The sequence below is a fragment of the Pseudophryne corroboree genome, chromosome 8, assembly GCF_028390025.1.
Source record: "Pseudophryne corroboree isolate aPseCor3 chromosome 8, aPseCor3.hap2, whole genome shotgun sequence".
In the NCBI taxonomy this organism is placed as follows: Eukaryota; Metazoa; Chordata; class Amphibia; order Anura; family Myobatrachidae; genus Pseudophryne; species Pseudophryne corroboree.
The window spans coordinates 330,079,807-330,087,642 of record NC_086451.1 but is presented as its reverse complement, the minus strand read 5'-3'; the positions used below and the strand labels follow the sequence as shown (position 1 = coordinate 330,087,642).

The 7,836-nt window shown below is 41.9% G+C and overlaps 1 pseudogene; it reads right to left on the bottom strand.

Moving 5' to 3' along the window:
* Nucleotides 1–3,099: 3,099 nt before the first annotated feature.
* On the bottom strand, nucleotides 3,100–3,218 carry LOC134950007 (5S ribosomal RNA; annotated as a pseudogene).
* Between the last annotated feature and the right edge of the window lie 4,618 nt (nucleotides 3,219–7,836).

Below are 7,836 nucleotides of genomic sequence, written 5' to 3'. Positions count from 1 at the left end.
GTATCCATTGTGTTACGTTTTGGAAGATTGTATAAAAGAGCCAGCTGCATGCCTGGTCAGACACAGACTCTAAAGGTCATCTACCCTGATGACTGAGGACCAGACTGGGAAGCGCAGGCGAAATTGAACAAGTATGTACCATTGACTGTAGCCATTATTCTATTATATTGTATTGTTTTGTTATTGTAACCCCCTTTCAGTAATTATATGTTGGTGTGTCGGAACCCGGCATTTTAAATACAAACTGGTGTCGTGTTTCCTTTCCCTGCTAAGGTTATAAGTGTATTCCAATCACATACTTTGTACAGCCAGCGCGGCATTTGTACGCAAAGTATGTACACGGTACGGGGCTCTGTACGCTAATGGTGTAATAAGTATGTAGATTGAGGATTAAGTATAGCGGCCGCAGAGGCTCCATTTAAAGGGTTTTAAATGTCTTTTTTAAAGTGTTGCTTTTAGTCCTGTATGTAAACCAACGTTTACACCACGTACATCACCAACTGATGCTCTGCTTGTTCTGCTCAAGCTTTACTTCATCCAAATACTGAGTCTATGTAGCTGTGAGTACAACTGTACACACTACTGTTCAACAAACCAAGATACTAGGCTGTGTGGTACATTTGGTGGAACTGCTGGTGAATACAATTTTCTCTGCTTATTATCGCCGCCAAATCGTAAATATACATATCAATAGTACAACTACTGAATTGATATAATAGGTGAATATTGCGGGTATTGTTTAAAACAGATCATACATTAAACAGACATACTATATACAAGGCTGACAAATAAATGCAAGCATAAAAATAAAGGATGGGTGGACCCCGTGGCGGGTTTAGATTGGGCGATTGCAGGGACTTTTTTTTATAAACTGCCCCATGAACTCTGATTGGTGGATGACCAGTGCCACCCAGTGTGCATCTGCAAGAGAGGTAGGAGGCGATTGCTGCCCATCTGCTCTAATGTGTTTAACAATTAATACAAACTGAGAGCCTACGGGTAGGTTCCTCTGCCTGCCACTCTGTCAAAAGCAGACACATCCATGTATTGTGTGACCACCCCTATAGCCCCACTGGATCTGCCAGTGGGGCATGCCATGCGTGTGAGAGGCTTCAAAATGTAGTTGGAATAGGGTAGAGATGAGACAAAATAAATTTGACCATTTCCTGCAACATTCTGTTCTTGTTTTGTTCATAGTCTGTTTATGTACTTTGTCAGGTGCTGCAGACCCCTTGTTGTGCCATAAAAAGAATAACAACAATAATAATAATAATAATAATAATAATAATAATAATAACAACAGCAGGCCTGGGATGAGTTTATCGAAATTCTACACAGAGACGCCAGAATTATCAACTTGATCTATATCATATTAGCATGTTTCAACATTGTCCAAATCAGTAAACAATATAACAAATGTGATGAAAGCACTGGTAAGGTTGTACACGGGAGATATTTTTGTCATAAGTTTCTGACCAACATGAGCCTGTCTAGGAGGGACAGAATGCCCTGCTGCTGGACTTCCCTCTTAATTTACAATTGCCTGTGTTGAAACACCTTTCTTATCCATTAACCTGTTCAACACAGTTGCCAGCAATCTTAAATTACAAGAAAAGTACAGAAGCAGAGCATTTCGTCCCCCCTGGAGAGGGTAATGTTGGGAGGTATGCTATATGATTTAAAACCCTAGGAAAATGTCTGTGTTTGCAAAACAGACTGGTTAAATGCTTTGGACTTTAGTAAAAACTGGTTAAGGGTTTCTGGGGTTGTGGATGGAGAGAGTGTTCTCCATCCACTAGGCCCTTTTCGGTTCTGTAGGCCTTCAGCCTAAGATCAGACTAATTAGTGCTTGCACCTGTAAAGGCCAATAAAGCTGTGTCAGGGCTTTACTCATACCCTTTTCACACAGCCTGAGGCGGGTCGCACCCGGGAGCCTGACACGGGAACTCCAAGGGTGCGACCCGCCTCAGGCACCTTTTACACCGAAGTTAGCAGCCTGGCATATTGTTTTCTGTTCACTCTCTATGTACGGGCGGTGCTTGGAGATCATGTGATCTCCAAGCGCCGCCCGTACATAGAGAGTGAACGGGAAATGGGTCGCATTGACCCGGCTCCCGTTCACACCGCACAGTGAGCCGGGTTGAACACGTGTTCAACCCTGCTCATGAGCAGGGTTGAAATACCGGGTCACTCGACCCGGTATTTCAACACTGGCACCTTTCACACCGCACATGAACACGGGTTATGCACGTTCATGTGCCAAAAACCTGTGTTCAGGGGTTGCGGTGTGAAAGGGCTATTAGGGTCTCACTTCCTGGGGGAACAGGTAGCAGGCATGTTCAGCGTCACTTTGAAGTACTGACTGTGACTACTGTGCATATGTCTTTGTTGTGGTGGGGGAATTAGATCCTACAATTCTGAGAGAGGTAATCTGTTTGTTAGTAAAACGGGAGAAAGAAGGGATTGGTGCCGCACAGGATGGTATAAAATTCTTTGGAATGGGCTCTTAAATAATTTGTCCCTTGTAGACCAACAGTGCAAATATTTTGAACTTGCCTGTATAGGTAAATAAGGTAATTGTTGGTGGTGCACCCAGAGTCAATGGTATATGGTGAGGTTGCGAAGAGAAAGAGAGACTCTTTGTTGGGGCACGCTTGAAAGACTAAAACTTAACTTTTAATACAAAATAGATTATAATATGGTACACCAAAACAAACACACATATAAAAATTAGCTAATAAAAATGACAGTGACACCTGAGGTGAAAATATTAGAGAGTAAGTTTGATTGTCACAGGATGATGGATAATCTGTTAGGTATTAAATGCATAAATGTTGCATATGTTGCAAACATGTTGAGATTTATAATCCTTATATAGTTACCTGTGAGAAAAATATATCCAACCTGGTAATGGTTTAATCTGCTACTTAGAAATTAGTGTCAAGGGAATACCAGAGATGGGAAAGCTAGTGCTTAAGACAAAAATGGACAAAAAATCAACAAAGCTCAATGGCTAGGAGAGAAGAAATATAAGGTGTGAAGATTGGTAATGATCAAAGGTTACTCCAAAACCTCCGTTTGTCACAAATACAGAGATATTTGTTACTACACCTGATATTCCCTAGCAGTCTCCCAAATAGGTACTAATCAGGCTATTCACTGCTTAGCTTCCAAGATCAGGCGAGGTTGGGCGTACCCAGTGAAATATGGTAGTAAAAACCCCTTGATTGTGAATACAATGGTATATGGTTATTGATGTATACCAAAGAAGTACTTCTATAGTTCACTATTGTGCCCAGTCCTATTGTTGCCTTAGAATTAACAAATGGACAGGATAACTGGCATCAAATTGTGAAAAGTACTGTAGAATAGTAGAGTCTAGGAAACTTGTAGGTACAGGTCCCGTCTTCTATTCTCTATTGTCAACCACATATCTCACATGGTAGAGAAGGGATCAAAGAGACGGGTTTCCTGTGCCCAGAAAAAATAGGAGTGAAATTACACAGATATCTTAAGCCCTGACGACAGTAAATGATAAGGAATTTAGGGTTCTTCACTGAGTGATTAATATTACTCAGATGGAATAGACAAATAGCAGATTACGCAAGGATTACACAGTCAATTGAAAAAGATTTCACATTATACGATACCAGTGGATGAGTGGGCTGAGCCGTGCACTGCTCAGCTCCACAGGACACAGACGGCCGTTTCACCGGATGGTGGCTTGTTCACTGTGTGAAGAAGTGGTGGAAGGCAAGGTATTTGAGTCAATAGTGGGAGTGGTCTAATTGGATGGACCAATAATAAGACAGGGGAAGGGGTGGAGGTAATGTTATATAACCTCCTCCATGTCAGTTCCTGTTTCAGGACCCGGAAGTGATATTATGTGACCTCAGTAAGCAGTCTCTAGATATCTTTATCTATTAGGACTTTATTTTGAGAAAAGTTTAATACAAATAAAGTTAAAAATTGCTGAGGTCAGTTATAATATAGTAGGTAGAGAATAGGAGGGTTATTGGAGTGATAACTTTAATGTGGACGCATCGTCAGACAAGTATGCGTCACTTCCGGTCGCGAAGGCCGGAAGTCGTGTAATGCCGTGATGAGGAGAGTTTGAATAGGTTAGTATATAAGTCTAACAAAGCCCACAATCGCAGGGAGTGCCTTACCCAGAGGGAAGATAAAAGAATGGTTATAGTATCATTGCCCATACCGGAATATGCCCCGCATGAATTGGCGTGGACACGTCGTCCGGCAGATATACGTCACTTCCGGTCATGACGACCGGAAGTCGTGTGGAGCCGTAATTTGAATAGTTAAATAAAGTTAGTTATAAGGCTAGCTATTACAGAGTGGGCCGGGTCACAGGGGTAAGTAACGGGGTGGCTGTGATGGCATAGCCTAGTGCGGAACGAGACCTAATTGTTAGGAAGTGATGTAGACGTAAAGTTACATCACTTCCTGTTGAGAAAATGTGCCGTGGAATTCGGCTTTGCGACCGGATATGACGAGGACGATGTCCTGCAAAGAAAGTGTCCGTATATATCAGTCCATGTTTAAGATAAGACCGGATATACCGTGTGTACCATGAGTATGGGGGAATTATAGGGTTATATAAATGGCTGGTAAATAGGTAAAAATAAACATAAATGAAATTCATTAGGTGACAAGAAATAGAATTAAAATTAAATGGAAAGAAAATCATAGTGGAAATAAATAATATATGAAATAATATTTAAATCATAGATACCCTGTGTGTATATATTAGGTATATAGGTTATAAAGTGAGATGGTAATGAGAAACGTGACAGCTTGCAATTATTAAAAAATTAGTGACAGGGATGAAATTGAGCCAAATGAAATAAGGAGTATATTATAAAGATTATATTGGTAATTTTAATTGGACTAATGATAATAGTGGGTTAAAACTGAATTGGAAGTGTGGGTGTAAAGTGAGGGACAATATGTTGAGGATGAAAAGGTTGGGTTAAATTTGGTATAACAGAATAGGGAGAGACCTAAGGCATTATGTAAATAAATGTGTGTGAGGTAAGTATAAGGGTGGGATTGATTGGAGGTGCCAAATCAATCAATCCCACCCTTATACTTACCTCACACACATTTATTTACATAATGCCTTAGGTCTCTCCCTATTCTGTTATACCAAATTTAACCCAACCTTTTCATCCTCAACATATTGTCCCTCACTTTACACCCACACTTCCAATTCAGTTTTAACCCACTATTATCATTAGTCCAATTAAAATTACCAATATAATCTTTATAATATACTCCTTATTTCATTTGGCTCAATTTCATCCCTGTCACTAATTTTTTAATAATTGCAAGCTGTCACGTTTCTCATTACCATCTCACTTTATAACCTATATACCTAATATATACACACAGGGTATCTATGATTTAAATATTATTTCATATATTATTTATTTCCACTATGATTTTCTTTCCATTTAATTTTAATTCTATTTCTTGTCACCTAATGAATTTCATTTATGTTTATTTTTACCTATTTACCAGCCATTTATATAACCCTATAATTCCCCCATACTCATGGTACACACGGTATATCCGGTCTTATCTTAAACATGGACTGATATATACGGACACTTTCTTTGCAGGACATCGTCCTCGTCATATCCGGTCGCAAAGCCGAATTCCACGGCACATTTTCTCAACAGGAAGTGATGTAACTTTACGTCTACATCACTTCCTAACAATTAGGTCTCGTTCCGCACTAGGCTATGCCATCACAGCCACCCCGTTACTTACCCCTGTGACCCGGCCCACTCTGTAATAGCTAGCCTTATAACTAACTTTATTTAACTATTCAAATTACGGCTCCACACGACTTCCGGTCGTCATGACCGGAAGTGACGTATATCTGCCGGACGACGTGTCCACGCCAATTCATGCGGGGCATATTCCGGTATGGGCAATGATACTATAACCATTCTTTTATCTTCCCTCTGGGTAAGGCACTCCCTGCGATTGTGGGCTTTGTTAGACTTATATACTAACCTATTCAAACTCTCCTCATCACGGCATTACACGACTTCCGGCCTTCGCGACCGGAAGTGACGCATACTTGTCTGACGATGCGTCCACATTAAAGTTATCACTCCAATAACCCTCCTATTCTCTACCTACTATATTATAACTGACCTCAGCAATTTTTAACTTTATTTGTATTAAACTTTTCTCAAAATAAAGTCCTAATAGATAAAGATATCTAGAGACTGCTTACTGAGGTCACATAATATCACTTCCGGGTCCTGAAACAGGAACTGACATGGAGGAGGTTATATAACATTACCTCCACCCCTTCCCCTGTCTTATTATTGGTCCATCCAATTAGACCACTCCCACTATTGACTCAAATACCTTGCCTTCCACCACTTCTTCACACAGTGAACAAGCCACCATCCGGTGAAACGGCCGTCTGTGTCCTGTGGAGCTGAGCAGTGCACGGCTCAGCCCACTCATCCACTGGTATCGTATAATGTGAAATCTTTTTCAATTGACTGTGTAATCCTTGCGTAATCTGCTATTTGTCTATTCCATCTGAGTAATATTAATCACTCAGTGAAGAACCCTAAATTCCTTATCATTTACTGTCGTCAGGGCTTAAGATATCTGTGTAATTTCACTCCTATTTTTTCTGGGCACAGGAAACCCGTCTCTTTGATCCCTTCTCTACCATGTGAGATATGTGGTTGACAATAGAGAATAGAAGACGGGACCTGTACCTACAAGTTTCCTAGACTCTGTTAGTAAAACGGGCTAGGATTTTTTAAAAATGTTTTGTTTATCTGTACTGCACAATACACTTACCTATGATGAGATTATACAGAAACCCTGGACTGGTGTGCTGTTTTCCTGGCTGCTGTGTGTTTGGAGGTGTCTATCTACCCCAGAAGAGGGCACCCCTACCTTGATCTTCTTACACAATACTATAGATAAAATGCATAGCAAAGTATGATGTTTAAAAATATTGGTCTCAAAATCAACAGTAAAGACAAAAAGACCGTCTCAGAGTGCAAGGGAAGTGGCATATTATAATACATGTTTTCACCTACATCTGCCTTCGTTACCAATTGCTGGCTAACCATTATATTACATGTCTTGCTAATTACAAATGTGGGCTGATCCTCTCCTGTTCCCTGGGGGTCTGGTTGGCTCTTCCCTCCTACCTTTCCCTCCTTTTTCTCTCTATTCTTCCCCTTTCCTCCTCTCTATATGTCCAAGACTGTGGAAGGCAAATTTGACAAGCACATTATTTTGATACTAGGTGCTTCATCGCGCCCTACGGGCGCTCTTCACACCGTCGGAAGGGGCTACGCCCCTTAACCCCTGCACGCCTTTTTGGGGTTTAATATTTGTATTATATGGAGTATTACCTGCGTTGCTAGTTTTGGTAGTGGTTAAATATTGGAGGAGGAAAGGGCGTTTGATGGTGAAGGGGGTGTAGGCCCTTGCGACGGTGTGACCAGCGCCTGCAGGGCACAATGTGCAGAATGTAGCGGGTGCGGGGGGGACCGCAGATGAGGCAGGGAGTCTGTAGATGCTGCGGGTGGAGGGATGGGGGCGGTAGGGAGCGGATACAGAGACGCAGGGCGGTAGGGAGCAGATACAGAGACGCAGGGCGGTAGGGACGGGACACAAAGACGCAGGGCGGTAGGAAGGGGACACAGACGCAGGGCGGGGACCAACAGAGGCAGGGCAGGGACACATAGACGCAGGGCGTTAGGGAGGGTACACAGACACGCAGGGCGGTAGGAAGGGGACACACAGACGCAGGGCGGTAGGAAGGGGTCA